Genomic DNA, 17,597 nt, shown 5'->3' on the forward strand with positions numbered 1-17,597 from the left:
GGTCACATAGACCTGGGAGAGTTTGTCATTAAATGTATAACAAAGGATGTCAAGGAATCTGCTTTTACTGTAGGAGCCAGACTGGGAAAGCTGCATGTTTGGTTACTTAGGTGTGTCTCTTTTTTTAACTGTATGACGGGTGTGTTCTTTATAACGTTCCAATTATTCATACATAGCTGTATGGCTCCATAGCTCAGTGGTTAGAGCACTGGTCTTGTAAACCAGGGGTCGTGAGTTCAATTCTCACTGGGGCCTTGATTTTGACTCTACCCTCTGTGACATTCATCTGAAACTTTACACAGTACTGCAAAGGGTGGTAGTAACCATTTGCCGATTCTGTCCTGGGCTGCCCATCATGATTTAAAAAGTGCTGAAACTAGAGACAGGAGTAGCAGAGGTCATGTAATCCAGTGATGCATGTTGAAAGAATAACAACATTAACTTGAACTTTTCCTTATATTAACTGTAACTCAGTAAAAAAAAAATTGTTGCGTGTTGCGTGTTGCGTATATATTTTTGTTCAGTATAGTAAATCATGTCTACTTCTGAGAAAGTATTAAAACTTCTTAAGGATAGGGGGCAGTATTCTGAATTTCTGCCTGACTGACGTGCCCAAAATAAACAGCCTGTTATTCAGGCCCAGAAGCTAGGAAATGCATATAATTGGTAGAATTTGATGGAAAACACTTTGAATTTTCTAAACGGTTAAAATAATGTTTGTGAGTATAACAGAATTCATATGGCAGGCGAAAACCCAAGGAAAAAATATCCAGAAATCGTTTTATTTCTTGGCGCTAAGAAGCCTTTCCAATGCAAGTCTATGGGTCTGTATATAAAAATTCCTCCCAGATTGCTGTACCTATGGATTCCACTAGATGTCAACAGTCTTTAAACAGGGTTTCAGGCTTGTTTGTTGAAATACGAACAAGTAATAGTAGTTTTTCCCAAGGGAGCTCAACAGGAAAAGTAGGCTTTTGGCGCCCATGAATGAGGGTGCGCTCTTCGTTATTTTCCTTTCCTATTGAACACCGTTCTTTCTGTCTGGAGGTTTATCCTTTATTTACAAATTAGGGTACCTGAGGATTGAATAGAACATTGTTTGACTTGTATGAACAAAGTTTACCGGTAGCTTTTTGGATTCCTTTGTATGCATGTTGAAGGAGTGGATTACTGAAATCAATGGCGCCAACTAAACTAACTTTTTGGGATATAAAGAAGGACTTGATCAAACAAAACGCACATTCATTGTGTAGCTGGGACCCTTGGGATTGCAAACAGAGGAAGATCTTCAAAGGTAAGTGATTTATTTCATCGCTATTTGCGATTCTGTGAAGCCTGTGCTGGTTGAAAAAATATTTTGATGTGGTGCGCTGTCCTCAGATAATCACATGGTATGCTTCCGCCGTAAAGCCTTTTTGAAATCTGGCAACGCATTTGGATTAACAAGCAGTTAAGCTTTTAAATGATATGACACACTTCTATCTTCATGAATGTTTAATATTATGACTTTGTCATTTGAATTTGGCGCTCTCCAATTTCACCGGATGTTGTGGGAAAAGGGTATTACTGTCAAGAGAAGTGAAACAAGGTTGTCAACTATCGACATATCTATTTATTATGGCCATCGAAATGTTAGCTATTAAAATCAGATCCAACAATAAAATCAAGGGGATAGAAATCCGGGGCTTAAAAACAAAGGTGTCATTGTATGCTGAGGACTCATGCTTTCTTTTAAAACCACCATTTGGATCGCTGCACAGCCTCATAGACAATCTAGATCATTTCTCTAACCTCCCTGGAATACAACTGAACAATGATAAATCAAATCAAATCAAATCAAATTTATTTATATAGCCCTTCGTACATCAGCTGATATCTCAAAGTGCTGTACAGAAACCCAGCCTAAAACCCCAAACAGCAAGCAATGCAGGTGTAGAAGCACGGTGGCTAGGAAAAACTCCCTAGAAAAGGCCAATACCTAGGAAGAAACCTAGAGAGGAACCAGGCTATGTGGGGTGGCCAGTCCTCTTCTGGCTGTGCCGGGTGGAGATTATAACAGAACATGGCCAAGATGTTCAATGTTCATAAATGACCAGCATGGTCGAATAATAATAAGGCAGAACAGTTGAAACTAGAGCAGCAGCACAGTCAGGTGGAAGTTGAAACTGGAGCAGCAGCATGGCCAGGTAGACTGGGGACAGCAAGGAGTAATCATGTCAGGTAGTCCTGGGGCATGGTCCTAGGGCTCAGGTCAGTTGAAACTGGAACAGCAGCATGGCCAGGTGGACTGGGGACAGCAAGGAGTCATCATGTCAGGTAGTCCTGGGGCATGGTCCTAGGGCTCAGGTCCTCCGAGAGAGAGAAAGAAAGAGAGAAGGAGAGAATTAGAGAACGCACACTTAGATTCACACAGGACACCGAATAGGACAGGAGAAGTACTCCAGATATAACAAACTGACCCCAGCCCCCCGACACATAAACTACTGCAGCATAAATACTGGAGGCTGAGACAGGAGGGGTCAGGAGACACTGTGGCCCCATCCGAGGACACCCCCGGACAGGGCCAAACAGGAAGGATATAACCCCACCCACTTTGCCAAAGCACAGCCCCCACACCACTAGAGGGATATCTTCAACCACCAACTTAACATCCTGAGACAAGGCTGAGTATAGCCCACAAAGATCTCCGCCACGGCACAACCCAAGGGGGGGGCGCCAACCCAGACAGGATGACCACAACAGTGAATCAACCCACTCAGGTGACGCACCCCCTCCAGGGACGGCATGAGAGAGCCCCAGCAAGCCAGTGACTCAGCCCCTGTAATAGGGTTAGAGGCAGAGAATCCCAGTGGAAAGAGGGGAACCGGCCAGGCAGAGACAGCAAGGGCGGTTCGTTGCTCCAGAGCCTTTCCGTTCACCTTCCCACTCCTGGGCCAGACTACACTCAATCATATGACCCACTGAAGAGATGAGTCTTCAGTAAAGACTTAAAGGTTGAGACCGAGTTTGCGTCTCTGACATGGGTAGGCAGACCGTTCCATAAAAATGGAGCTCTATAGGAGAAAGCCCTGCCTCCAGCTGTTTGCTTAGAAATTCTAGGGACAATTAGGAGGCCTGCGTCTTGTGACCGTAGCGTACGTATAGGTATGTACGGCAGGACCAAATCAGAGAGATAGGTAGGAGCAAGCCCATGTAATGCTTTGTAGGTTAGCAGTAAAACCTTGAAATCAGCCCTTGCTTTGACAGGAAGCCAGTGTAGAGAGGCTAGCACTGGAGTAATATGATCAAATTTTTTGGTTCTAGTCAGGATTCTAGCAGCCGTATTTAGCACTAACTGAAGTTTATTTAGTGCTTTATCCGGGTAGCCGGAAAATAGAGCATTGCAGTAGTCTAACCTAGAAGTGACAAAAGCATGGATTAATTTTTCTGCATCATTTTTGGACAGAAAGTTTAAGATTTTTGCAATGTTACGTAGATGGAAAAAAGCTGTCCTCGAAATGGTCTTGATATGTTCTTCAAAAGAGAGATCAGGGTCCAGAGTAACGCCGAGGTCCTTCACAGTTTTATTTGAGACGACTGTACAACCATTAAGATTAATTGTCAGATTCAACAGAAGATCTCTTTGTTTCTTGGGACCTAGAACAAGCATCTCTGTTTTGTCCGAGTTTAATAGTAGAAAGTTTGCAGCCATCCACTTCCTTATGTCTGAAACACATGCTTCTAGCGAGGGCAATTTTGGGGCTTCACCATGTTTCATTGAAATGTACAGCTGTGTGTCATCCGCATAGCAGTGAAAGTTTACATTATGTTTTCGAATAACATCCCCAAGAGGTAAAATATATAGTGAAAACAATAGTGGTCCTAAAACGGAACCTTGAGGAACACCGAAATTTACAGTTGATTTGTCAGAGGACAAACCATTCACAGAGACAAACTGATATCTTTCCGACAGATAAGATCTAAACCAGGCCAGAACATGTGATAAGTTCACCATTATAAAGTTGGATGGTTTTCAGAGATTGGTGGGAGGGGTTGAGGGTAGCTGAAGGGTGGGACTAAAATTAAAAATATAAAAATATGACTAATGTAAAATATACTGTGTCCCTAATATGTTTATAGTATGTATAAGCTAGAAGTAGAAGTCTAAGTATTGATGTCCATTAATTTACTCCAATTAGGGGAGGGGTGGTAGGGTTAAGGGAAAATAATATAATGGAATGTTTGTAAAAAAAATGTATGGGGGATTGGAAATGATGCAGACAGTTACATTGAAAGGACACTCAATCTATCTGCAGTATTAAAGCTGATCTACCCCTAAAAATAACAAAATAGATGGTCATTAAGAGAGGAGACAATGAAAGGAGGAGAGGAGACTATTAAAGGAGAATTCTGAAGAATGATGACCACTAGACCAGACCTGCCTCTGGGTCACATAGACCTGGGAGAGTTTGTCATTAAATGTATAACAAAGGATGTCAAGGAATCTGCTTTTACTGTAGGAGCCAGACTGGGAAAGCTGCATGTTTGGATACTTAGGTGTGTCTCTTTTTTTAACTGTATGACGGGTGTGTTCTTTATAACGTTCCAATTATTCATACATAGCTGTATGGCTCCATAGCTCAGTGGTTAGAGCACTGGTCTTGTAAACCAGGGGTCGTGAGTTCAATTCTCACTGGGGCCTTGATTTTGACTCTACCCTCTGTGACATTCATCTGAAACTTTACACAGTGCTGCAAAGGGTGGGAGTAACCATTTGCCGATTCTGTCCTGGGCTGCCCATCATGATTTTAAAAGTGCTGAAACTAGAGACAGGAGTAGCAGAGGTCATGTAATCCAGTGATGCATGTTGAAAGAATAACAACATTAACTTGAACTTTTCCTTATATTAACTGTAACTCAGTAAAAAAAAAAATTGTAGCGTGTTGCATGTTGCGTATATATTTTTGTTCAGTATAGTAAATAATGTCTACTTCTGAGAAAGTATTAAAACTTCTTAAGGATAGGGGGCAGTATTCTGAATTTCTGCCTGACTGACGTGCCCAAAGTAAACAGCCTGTTATTCAGGCCCAGAAGCTAGGAAATGCATATAATTGGTAGAATTTGATGGAAAACACTTTGAATTTTCTAAACGGTTAAAATAATGTTTGTGAGTATAACAGAATTCATATGGCAGGCGAAAACCCAAGGAAAAACCATCCAGAAATCGTTTTATTTTTTGGCGCTAAGAAGCCTTTCCAATGCAAGTCTATGGGTCTGTATATAAAAATTCCTCCCAGATTGCTGTACCTATGGATTCCACTAGATGTCAACAGTCTTTAAACAGGGTTTCAGGCTTGTTTGTTGAAATACGAACAAGTAATAGTAGTTTTTCCCAAGGGAGCTCAACAGGAAAAGTAGGCTTTTGGCGCCCATGAATGAGGGTGCGCTCTTCGTTATTTTCCTTTCCTATTGAACACCGTTCTTTCTGTCTGGAGGTTTATCCTTTATTTACAAATTAGGGTACCTGAGGATTGAATAGAACATTGTTTGACTTGTATGAACAAAGTTTACCGGTAGCTTTTTGGATTCCTTTGTATGCATGTTGAAGGAGTGGATTACTGAAATCAATGGCGCCAACTAAACTAACTTTTTGGGATATAAAGAAGGACTTGATCAAACAAAACGCACATTCATTGTGTAGCTGGGACCCTTGGGATTGCAAACAGAGGAAGATCTTCAAAGGTAAGTGATTTATTTCATCGCTATTTGCGATTCTGTGAAGCCTGTGCTGGTTGAAAAAATATTTTGATGTGGTGCGCTGTCCTCAGATAATCACATGGTATGCTTCCGCCGTAAAGCCTTTTTGAAATCTGGCAACGCATTTGGATTAACAAGCCGTTAAGCTTTTAAATGATATGACACACTTCTATCTTCATGAATGTTTAATATTATGACTTTGTCATTTGAATTTGGCGCTCTCCAATTTCACCGGATGTTGTGGGAAAAGGGTATTACTGTCAAGAGAAGTGAAACAAGCCCACAAAGATCTCCGCCACGGCACAACCCAAGGGGGGGCGCCAACCCAGACAGGATGACCACAACAGTGAATCAACCCACTCAGGTGACGCACCCCCTCCAGGGACGGCATGAGAGAGCCCCAGCAAGCCAGTGACTCAGCCCCTGTAATAGGGTTAGAGGCAGAGAATCCCAGTGGAAAGAGGGGAACCGGCCAGGCAGAGACAGCAAGGGCGGTTCGTTGCTCCAGAGCCTTTCCGTTCACCTTCCCACTCCTGGGCCAGACTACACTCAATCATATGACCCACTGAAGAGATGAGTCTTCAGTAAAGACTTAAAGGTTGAGACCGAGTTTGCGTCTCTGACATGGGTAGGCAGACCGTTCCATAAAAATGGAGCTCTATAGGAGAAAGCCCTGCCTCCAGCTGTTTGCTTAGAAATTCTAGGGACAATTAGGAGGCCTGCGTCTTGTGACCGTAGCGTACGTATAGGTATGTACGGCAGGACCAAATCAGAGAGATAGGTAGGAGCAAGCCCATGTAATGCTTTGTAGGTTAGCAGTAAAACCTTGAAATCAGCCCTTGCTTTGACAGGAAGCCAGTGTAGAGAGGCTAGCACTGGAGTAATATGATCAAATTTTTTGGTTCTAGTCAGGATTCTAGCAGCCGTATTTAGCACTAACTGAAGTTTATTTAGTGCTTTATCCGGGTAGCCGGAAAATAGAGCATTGCAGTAGTCTAACCTAGAAGTGACAAAAGCATGGATTAATTTTTCTGCATCATTTTTGGACAGAAAGTTTAAGATTTTTGCAATGTTACGTAGATGGAAAAAAGCTGTCCTCGAAATGGTCTTGATATGTTCTTCAAAAGAGAGATCAGGGTCCAGAGTAACGCCGAGGTCCTTCACAGTTTTATTTGAGACGACTGTACAACCATTAAGATTAATTGTCAGATTCAACAGAAGATCTCTTTGTTTCTTGGGACCTAGAACAAGCATCTCTGTTTTGTCCGAGTTTAATAGTAGAAAGTTTGCAGCCATCCACTTCCTTATGTCTGAAACACATGCTTCTAGCGAGGGCAATTTTGGGGCTTCACCATGTTTCATTGAAATGTACAGCTGTGTGTCATCCGCATAGCAGTGAAAGTTTACATTATGTTTTCGAATAACATCCCCAAGAGGTAAAATATATAGTGAAAACAATAGTGGTCCTAAAACGGAACCTTGAGGAACACCGAAATTTACAGTTGATTTGTCAGAGGACAAACCATTCACAGAGACAAACTGATATCTTTCCGACAGATAAGATCTAAACCAGGCCAGAACATGTGATAAGTTCACCATTATAAAGTTGGATGGTTTTCAGAGATTGGTGGGAGGGGTTGAGGGTAGCTGAAGGGTGGGACTAAAATTAAAAATATAAAAATATGACTAATGTAAAATATACTGTGTCCCTAATATGTTTATAGTATGTATAAGCTAGAAGTAGAAGTCTAAGTATTGATGTCCATTAATTTACTCCAATTAGGGGAGGGGTGGTAGGGTTAAGGGAAAATAATATAATGGAATGTTTGTAAAAAAAATGTATGGGGGATTGGAAATGATGCAGACAGTTACATTGAAAGGACACTCAATCTATCTGCAGTATTAAAGCTGATCTACCCCTAAAAATAACAAAATAGATGGTCATTAAGAGAGGAGACAATGAAAGGAGGAGAGGAGACTATTAAAGGAGAATTCTGAAGAATGATGACCACTAGACCAGACCTGCCTCTGGGTCACATAGACCTGGGAGAGTTTGTCATTAAATGTATAACAAAGGATGTCAAGGAATCTGCTTTTACTGTAGGAGCCAGACTGGGAAAGCTGCATGTTTGGATACTTAGGTGTGTCTCTTTTTTTAACTGTATGACGGGTGTGTTCTTTATAACGTTCCAATTATTCATACATAGCTGTATGGCTCCATAGCTCAGTGGTTAGAGCACTGGTCTTGTAAACCAGGGGTCGTGAGTTCAATTCTCACTGGGGCCTTGATTTTGACTCTACCCTCTGTGACATTCATCTGAAACTTTACACAGTGCTGCAAAGGGTGGGAGTAACCATTTGCCGATTCTGTCCTGGGCTGCCCATCATGATTTTAAAAGTGCTGAAACTAGAGACAGGAGTAGCAGAGGTCATGTAATCCAGTGATGCATGTTGAAAGAATAACAACATTAACTTGAACTTTTCCTTATATTAACTGTAACTCAGTAAAAAAAAAAAATTGTAGCGTGTTGCATGTTGCGTATATATTTTTGTTCAGTATAGTAAATAATGTCTACTTCTGAGAAAGTATTAAAACTTCTTAAGGATAGGGGGCAGTATTCTGAATTTCTGCCTGACTGACGTGCCCAAAGTAAACAGCCTGTTATTCAGGCCCAGAAGCTAGGAAATGCATATAATTGGTAGAATTTGATGGAAAACACTTTGAATTTTCTAAACGGTTAAAATAATGTTTGTGAGTATAACAGAATTCATATGGCAGGCGAAAACCCAAGGAAAAACCATCCAGAAATCGTTTTATTTTTTGGCGCTAAGAAGCCTTTCCAATGCAAGTCTATGGGTCTGTATATAAAAATTCCTCCCAGATTGCTGTACCTATGGATTCCACTAGATGTCAACAGTCTTTAAACAGGGTTTCAGGCTTGTTTGTTGAAATACGAACAAGTAATAGTAGTTTTTCCCAAGGGAGCTCAACAGGAAAAGTAGGCTTTTGGCGCCCATGAATGAGGGTGCGCTCTTCGTTATTTTCCTTTCCTATTGAACACCGTTCTTTCTGTCTGGAGGTTTATCCTTTATTTACAAATTAGGGTACCTGAGGATTGAATAGAACATTGTTTGACTTGTATGAACAAAGTTTACCGGTAGCTTTTTGGATTCCTTTGTATGCATGTTGAAGGAGTGGATTACTGAAATCAATGGCGCCAACTAAACTAACTTTTTGGGATATAAAGAAGGACTTGATCAAACAAAACGCACATTCATTGTGTAGCTGGGACCCTTGGGATTGCAAACAGAGGAAGATCTTCAAAGGTAAGTGATTTATTTCATCGCTATTTGCGATTCTGTGAAGCCTGTGCTGGTTGAAAAAATATTTTGATGTGGTGCGCTGTCCTCAGATAATCACATGGTATGCTTCCGCCGTAAAGCCTTTTTGAAATCTGGCAACGCATTTGGATTAACAAGCAGTTAAGCTTTTAAATGATATGACACACTTCTATCTTCATGAATGTTTAATATTATGACTTTGTCATTTGAATTTGGCGCTCTCCAATTTCACCGGATGTTGTGGGAAAAGGGTATTACTGTCAAGAGAAGTGAAACAAGGTTGTCAACTATCGACATATCTATTTATTATGGCCATCGAAATGTTAGCTATTAAAATCAGATCCAACAATAAAATCAAGGGGATAGAAATCCGGGGCTTAAAAACAAAGGTGTCATTGTATGCTGAGGACTCATGCTTTCTTTTAAAACCACCATTTGGATCGCTGCACAGCCTCATAGACAATCTAGATCATTTCTCTAACCTCCCTGGAATACAACTGAACAATGATAAATCAAATCAAATCAAATCAAATTTATTTATATAGCCCTTCGTACATCAGCTGATATCTCAAAGTGCTGTACAGAAACCCAGCCTAAAACCCCAAACAGCAAGCAATGCAGGTGTAGAAGCACGGTGGCTAGGAAAAACTCCCTAGAAAAGGCCAATACCTAGGAAGAAACCTAGAGAGGAACCAGGCTATGTGGGGTGGCCAGTCCTCTTCTGGCTGTGCCGGGTGGAGATTATAACAGAACATGGCCAAGATGTTCAATGTTCATAAATGACCAGCATGGTCGAATAATAATAAGGCAGAACAGTTGAAACTAGAGCAGCAGCACAGTCAGGTGGAAGTTGAAACTGGAGCAGCAGCATGGCCAGGTAGACTGGGGACAGCAAGGAGTAATCATGTCAGGTAGTCCTGGGGCATGGTCCTAGGGCTCAGGTCAGTTGAAACTGGAACAGCAGCATGGCCAGGTGGACTGGGGACAGCAAGGAGTCATCATGTCAGGTAGTCCTGGGGCATGGTCCTAGGGCTCAGGTCCTCCGAGAGAGAGAAAGAAAGAGAGAAGGAGAGAATTAGAGAACGCACACTTAGATTCACACAGGACACCGAATAGGACAGGAGAAGTACTCCAGATATAACAAACTGACCCCAGCCCCCCGACACATAAACTACTGCAGCATAAATACTGGAGGCTGAGACAGGAGGGGTCAGGAGACACTGTGGCCCCATCCGAGGACACCCCCGGACAGGGCCAAACAGGAAGGATATAACCCCACCCACTTTGCCAAAGCACAGCCCCCACACCACTAGAGGGATATCTTCAACCACCAACTTAACATCCTGAGACAAGGCTGAGTATAGCCCACAAAGATCTCCGCCACGGCACAACCCAAGGGGGGGGCGCCAACCCAGACAGGATGACCACAACAGTGAATCAACCCACTCAGGTGACGCACCCCCTCCAGGGACGGCATGAGAGAGCCCCAGCAAGCCAGTGACTCAGCCCCTGTAATAGGGTTAGAGGCAGAGAATCCCAGTGGAAAGAGGGGAACCGGCCAGGCAGAGACAGCAAGGGCGGTTCGTTGCTCCAGAGCCTTTCCGTTCACCTTCCCACTCCTGGGCCAGACTACACTCAATCATATGACCCACTGAAGAGATGAGTCTTCAGTAAAGACTTAAAGGTTGAGACCGAGTTTGCGTCTCTGACATGGGTAGGCAGACCGTTCCATAAAAATGGAGCTCTATAGGAGAAAGCCCTGCCTCCAGCTGTTTGCTTAGAAATTCTAGGGACAATTAGGAGGCCTGCGTCTTGTGACCGTAGCGTACGTATAGGTATGTACGGCAGGACCAAATCAGAGAGATAGGTAGGAGCAAGCCCATGTAATGCTTTGTAGGTTAGCAGTAAAACCTTGAAATCAGCCCTTGCTTTGACAGGAAGCCAGTGTAGAGAGGCTAGCACTGGAGTAATATGATCAAATTTTTTGGTTCTAGTCAGGATTCTAGCAGCCGTATTTAGCACTAACTGAAGTTTATTTAGTGCTTTATCCGGGTAGCCGGAAAATAGAGCATTGCAGTAGTCTAACCTAGAAGTGACAAAAGCATGGATTAATTTTTCTGCATCATTTTTGGACAGAAAGTTTAAGATTTTTGCAATGTTACGTAGATGGAAAAAAGCTGTCCTCGAAATGGTCTTGATATGTTCTTCAAAAGAGAGATCAGGGTCCAGAGTAACGCCGAGGTCCTTCACAGTTTTATTTGAGACGACTGTACAACCATTAAGATTAATTGTCAGATTCAACAGAAGATCTCTTTGTTTCTTGGGACCTAGAACAAGCATCTCTGTTTTGTCCGAGTTTAATAGTAGAAAGTTTGCAGCCATCCACTTCCTTATGTCTGAAACACATGCTTCTAGCGAGGGCAATTTTGGGGCTTCACCATGTTTCATTGAAATGTACAGCTGTGTGTCATCCGCATAGCAGTGAAAGTTTACATTATGTTTTCGAATAACGTCCCCAAGAGGTAAAATATATAGTGAAAACAATAGTGGTCCTAAAACGGAACCTTGAGGAACACCGAAATTTACAGTTGATTTGTCAGAGGACAAACCATTCACAGAGACAAACTGATATCTTTCCGACAGATAAGATCTAAACCAGGCCAGAACATGTGATAAGTTCACCATTATAAAGTTGGATGGTTTTCAGAGATTGGTGGGAGGGGTTGAGGGTAGCTGAAGGGTGGGACTAAAATTAAAAATATAAAAATATGACTAATGTAAAATATACTGTGTCCCTAATATGTTTATAGTATGTATAAGCTAGAAGTAGAAGTCTAAGTATTGATGTCCATTAATTTACTCCAATTAGGGGAGGGGTGGTAGGGTTAAGGGAAAATAATATAATGGAATGTTTGTAAAAAAAATGTATGGGGGATTGGAAATGATGCAGACAGTTACATTGAAAGGACACACAATCTATCTGCAGTATTAAAGCTGATCTACCCCTAAAAATAACAAAATAGATGGTCATTAAGAGAGGAGACAACTGAAAGGAGGAGAGGAGACTATTAAAGGAGAATTCTGAAGAATGATGACCACTAGACCAGACCTGCCTCTGGGTCACATAGACCTGGGAGAGTTTGTCATTAAATGTATAACAAAGGATGTCAAGGAATCTGCTTTTACTGTAGGAGCCAGACTGGGAAAGCTGCATGTTTGGTTACTTAGGTGTGTCTCTTTTTTTAACTGTATGACGGGTGTGTTCTTTATAACGTTCCAATTATTCATACATAGCTGTATGGCTCCATAGCTCAGTGGTTAGAGCACTGGTCTTGTAAACCAGGGGTCGTGAGTTCAATTCTCACTGGGGCCTTGATTTTGACTCTACCCTCTGTGACATTCATCTGAAACTTTACACAGTGCTGCAAAGGGTGGGAGTAACCATTTGCCGATTCTGTCCTGGGCTGCCCATCATGATTTTAAAAGTGCTGAAACTAGAGACAGGAGTAGCAGAGGTCATGTAATCCAGTGATGCATGTTGAAAGAATAACAACATTAACTTGAACTTTTCCTTATATTAACTGTAACTCAGTAAAAAAAAAAAATTGTAGCGTGTTGCATGTTGCGTATATATTTTTGTTCAGTATAGTAAATAATGTCTACTTCTGAGAAAGTATTAAAACTTCTTAAGGATAGGGGGCAGTATTCTGAATTTCTGCCTGACTGACGTGCCCAAAGTAAACATGCCTGTTATTCAGGCCCAGAAGCTAGGAAATGCATATAATTGGTAGAATTTGATGGAAAACACTTTGAATTTTCTAAACGGTTAAAATAATGTTTGTGAGTATAACAGAATTCATATGGCAGGCGAAAACCCAAGGAAAAACCATCCAGAAATCGTTTTATTTTTTGGCGCTAAGAAGCCTTTCCAATGCAAGTCTATGGGTCTGTATATAAAAATTCCTCCCAGATTGCTGTACCTATGGATTCCACTAGATGTCAACAGTCTTTAAACAGGGTTTCAGGCTTGTTTGTTGAAATACGAACAAGTAATAGTAGTTTTTCCCAAGGGAGCTCAACAGGAAAAGTAGGCTTTTGGCGCCCATGAATGAGGGTGCGCTCTTCGTTATTTTCCTTTCCTATTGAACACCGTTCTTTCTGTCTGGAGTATTATCCTTTATTTACAAATTAGGGTACCTGAGGATTGAATAGAACATTGTTTGACTTGTATGAACAAAGTTTACCGGTAGCTTTTTGGATTCCTTTGTATGCATGTTGAAGGAGTGGATTACTGAAATCAATGGCGCCAACTAAACTAACTTTTTTGGATATAAAGAAGGACTTGATCAAACAAAACGCACATTCATTGTGTAGCTGGGACCCTTGGGATTGCAAACAGAGGAAGATCTTCAAAGGTAAGTGATTTATTTCATCGCTATTTGCGATTCTGTGAAGCCTGTGCTGGTTGAAAAAATATTTTGATGTGGTGCGCTGTCCTCAGATAATCACATGGTATGCTTCCGCCGTAAAGCCTTTTTGAAATCTGGCAACGCATTTGGATTAACAAGCAGTTAAGCTTTTAAATGATATGACACACTTCTATCTTCATGAATGTTTAATATTATGACTTTGTCATTTGAATTTGGCGCTCTCCAATTTCACCGGATGTTGTGGGAAAAGGGTATTACTGTCAAGAGAAGTGAAACAAGGTTGTCAACTATCGACATATCTATTTATTATGGCCATCGAAATGTTAGCTATTAAAATCAGATCCAACAATAAAATCAAGGGGATAGAAATCCGGGGCTTAAAAACAAAGGTGTCATTGTATGCTGAGGACTCATGCTTTCTTTTAAAACCACCATTTGGATCGCTGCACAGCCTCATAGACAATCTAGATCATTTCTCTAACCTCCCTGGAATACAACTGAACAATGATAAATCAAATCAAATCAAATCAAATTTATTTATATAGCCCTTCGTACATCAGCTGATATCTCAAAGTGCTGTACAGAAACCCAGCCTAAAACCCCAAACAGCAAGCAATGCAGGTGTAGAAGCACGGTGGCTAGGAAAAACTCCCTAGAAAAGGCCAATACCTAGGAAGAAACCTAGAGAGGAACCAGGCTATGTGGGGTGGCCAGTCCTCTTCTGGCTGTGCCGGGTGGAGATTATAACAGAACATGGCCAAGATGTTCAATGTTCATAAATGACCAGCATGGTCGAATAATAATAAGGCAGAACAGTTGAAACTAGAGCAGCAGCACAGTCAGGTGGAAGTTGAAACTGGAGCAGCAGCATGGCCAGGTAGACTGGGGACAGCAAGGAGTAATCATGTCAGGTAGTCCTGGGGCATGGTCCTAGGGCTCAGGTCAGTTGAAACTGGAACAGCAGCATGGCCAGGTGGACTGGGGACAGCAAGGAGTCATCATGTCAGGTAGTCCTGGGGCATGGTCCTAGGGCTCAGGTCCTCCGAGAGAGAGAAAGAAAGAGAGAAGGAGAGAATTAGAGAACGCACACTTAGATTCACACAGGACACCGAATAGGACAGGAGAAGTACTCCAGATATAACAAACTGACCCCAGCCCCCCGACACATAAACTACTGCAGCATAAATACTGGAGGCTGAGACAGGAGGGGTCAGGAGACACTGTGGCCCCATCCGAGGACACCCCCGGACAGGGCCAAACAGGAAGGATATAACCCCACCCACTTTGCCAAAGCACAGCCCCCACACCACTAGAGGGATATCTTCAACCACCAACTTAACATCCTGAGACAAGGCTGAGTATAGCCCACAAAGATCTCCGCCACGGCACAACCCAAGGGGGGGGCGCCAACCCAGACAGGATGACCACAACAGTGAATCAACCCACTCAGGTGACGCACCCCCTCCAGGGACGGCATGAGAGAGCCCCAGCAAGCCAGTGACTCAGCCCCTGTAATAGGGTTAGAGGCAGAGAATCCCAGTGGAAAGAGGGGAACCGGCCAGGCAGAGACAGCAAGGGCGGTTCGTTGCTCCAGAGCCTTTCCGTTCACCTTCCCACTCCTGGGCCAGACTACACTCAATCATATGACCCACTGAAGAGATGAGTCTTCAGTAAAGACTTAAAGGTTGAGACCGAGTTTGCGTCTCTGACATGGGTAGGCAGACCGTTCCATAAAAATGGAGCTCTATAGGAGAAAGCCCTGCCTCCAGCTGTTTGCTTAGAAATTCTAGGGACAATTAGGAGGCCTGCGTCTTGTGACCGTAGCGTACGTATAGGTATGTACGGCAGGACCAAATCAGAGAGATAGGTAGGAGCAAGCCCATGTAATGCTTTGTAGGTTAGCAGTAAAACCTTGAAATCAGCCCTTGCTTTGACAGGAAGCCAGTGTAGAGAGGCTAGCACTGGAGTAATATGATCAAATTTTTTGGTTCTAGTCAGGATTCTAGCAGCCGTATTTAGCACTAACTGAAGTTTATTTAGTGCTTTATCCGGGTAGCCGGAAAATAGAGCATTGCAGTAGTCTAACCTAGAAGTGACAAAAGCATGGATTAATTTTTCTGCATCATTTTTGGACAGAAAGTTTAAGATTTTTGCAATGTTACGTAGATGGAAAAAAGCTGTCCTCGAAATGGTCTTGATATGTTCTTCAAAAGAGAGATCAGGGTCCAGAGTAACGCCGAGGTCCTTCACAGTTTTATTTGAGACGACTGTACAACCATTAAGATTAATTGTCAGATTCAACAGAAGATCTCTTTGTTTCTTGGGACCTAGAACAAGCATCTCTGTTTTGTCCGAGTTTAATAGTAGAAAGTTTGCAGCCATCCACTTCCTTATGTCTGAAACACATGCTTCTAGCGAGGGCAATTTTGGGGCTTCACCATGTTTCATTGAAATGTACAGCTGTGTGTCATCCGCATAGCAGTGAAAGTTTACATTATGTTTTCGAATAACGTCCCCAAGAGGTAAAATATATAGTGAAAACAATAGTGGTCCTAAAACGGAACCTTGAGGAACACCGAAATTTACAGTTGATTTGTCAGAGGACAAACCATTCACAGAGACAAACTGATATCTTTCCGACAGATAAGATCTAAACCAGGCCAGAACATGTGATAAGTTCACCATTATAAAGTTGGATGGTTTTCAGAGATTGGTGGGAGGGGTTGAGGGTAGCTGAAGGGTGGGACTAAAATTAAAAATATAAAAATATGACTAATGTAAAATATACTGTGTCCCTAATATGTTTATAGTATGTATAAGCTAGAAGTAGAAGTCTAAGTATTGATGTCCATTAATTTACTCCAATTAGGGGAGGGGTGGTAGGGTTAAGGGAAAATAATATAATGGAATGTTTGTAAAAAAAATGTATGGGGGATTGGAAATGATGCAGACAGTTACATTGAAAGGACACACAATCTATCTGCAGTATTAAAGCTGATCTACCCCTAAAAATAACAAAATAGATGGTCATTAAGAGAGGAGACAACGAAAGGAGGAGAGGAGACTATTAAAGGAGAATTCTGAAGAATGATGACCACTAGACCAGACCTGCCTCTGGGTCACATAGACCTGGGAGAGTTTGTCATTAAATGTATAACAAAGGATGTCAAGGAATCTGCTTTTACTGTAGGAGCCAGACTGGGAAAGCTGCATGTTTGGTTACTTAGGTGTGTCTCTTTTTTTAACTGTATGACGGGTGTGTTCTTTATAACGTTCCAATTATTCATACATAGCTGTATGGCTCCATAGCTCAGTGGTTAGAGCACTGGTCTTGTAAACCAGGGGTCGTGAGTTCAATTCTCACTGGGGCCTTGATTTTGACTCTACCCTCTGTGACATTCATCTGAAACTTTACACAGTGCTGCAAAGGGTGGGAGTAACCATTTGCCGATTCTGTCCTGGGCTGCCCATCATGATTTTAAAAGTGCTGAAACTAGAGACAGGAGTAGCAGAGGTCATGTAATCCAGTGATGCATGTTGAAAGAATAACAACATTAACTTGAACTTTTCCTTATATTAACTGTAACTCAGTAAAAAAAAAAATTGTAGCGTGTTGCATGTTGCGTATATATTTTTGTTCAGTATAGTAAATAATGTCTACTTCTGAGAAAGTATTAAAACTTCTTAAGGATAGGGGGCAGTATTCTGAATTTCTGCCTGACTGACGTGCCCAAAGTAAACAGCCTGTTATTCAGGCCCAGAAGCTAGGAAATGCATATAATTGGTAGAATTTGATGGAAAACACTTTGAATTTTCTAAACGGTTAAAATAATGTTTGTGAGTATAACAGAATTCATATGGCAGGCGAAAACCCAAGGAAAAACCATCCAGAAATCGTTTTATTTTTTGGCGCTAAGAAGCCTTTCCAATGCAAGTCTATGGGTCTGTATATAAAAATTCCTCCCAGATTGCTGTACCTATGGATTCCACTAGATGTCAACAGTCTTTAAACAGGGTTTCAGGCTTGTTTGTTGAAATACGAACAAGTAATAGTAGTTTTTCCCAAGGGAGCTCAACAGGAAAAGTAGG

The 17,597-nt window shown here is 41.9% G+C and overlaps 5 non-coding genes across 5 annotated transcripts; all 5 read left to right on the top strand.

Annotated features, from left to right (window-relative positions):
• The first annotated feature begins 182 nt into the window (after positions 1-182).
• On the top strand, positions 183-255 carry trnat-ugu (transfer RNA threonine (anticodon UGU)). The gene has a single exon. It is a non-coding gene; the product is annotated as a tRNA-Thr (tRNA).
• Positions 256-4,608: 4,353 nt separating this feature from the next.
• On the top strand, positions 4,609-4,681 carry trnat-ugu (transfer RNA threonine (anticodon UGU)). Its single transcript has one exon. It is a non-coding gene; the product is annotated as a tRNA-Thr (tRNA).
• A 3,268-nt stretch (positions 4,682-7,949) lies between these two features.
• Positions 7,950-8,022, top strand: trnat-ugu (transfer RNA threonine (anticodon UGU)). The gene has a single exon. It is a non-coding gene; the product is annotated as a tRNA-Thr (tRNA).
• Positions 8,023-12,378: 4,356 nt separating this feature from the next.
• Positions 12,379-12,451, top strand: trnat-ugu (transfer RNA threonine (anticodon UGU)). Its single transcript has one exon. It is a non-coding gene; the product is annotated as a tRNA-Thr (tRNA).
• Positions 12,452-16,807: 4,356 nt separating this feature from the next.
• On the top strand, positions 16,808-16,880 carry trnat-ugu (transfer RNA threonine (anticodon UGU)). Its single transcript has one exon. It is a non-coding gene; the product is annotated as a tRNA-Thr (tRNA).
• The last annotated feature ends 717 nt before the right edge of the window (positions 16,881-17,597 follow it).

The sequence above is a fragment of the Oncorhynchus kisutch genome, linkage group LG13 (assembly GCF_002021735.2).
Source record: "Oncorhynchus kisutch isolate 150728-3 linkage group LG13, Okis_V2, whole genome shotgun sequence".
In the NCBI taxonomy this organism is placed as follows: Eukaryota; Metazoa; Chordata; class Actinopteri; order Salmoniformes; family Salmonidae; genus Oncorhynchus; species Oncorhynchus kisutch.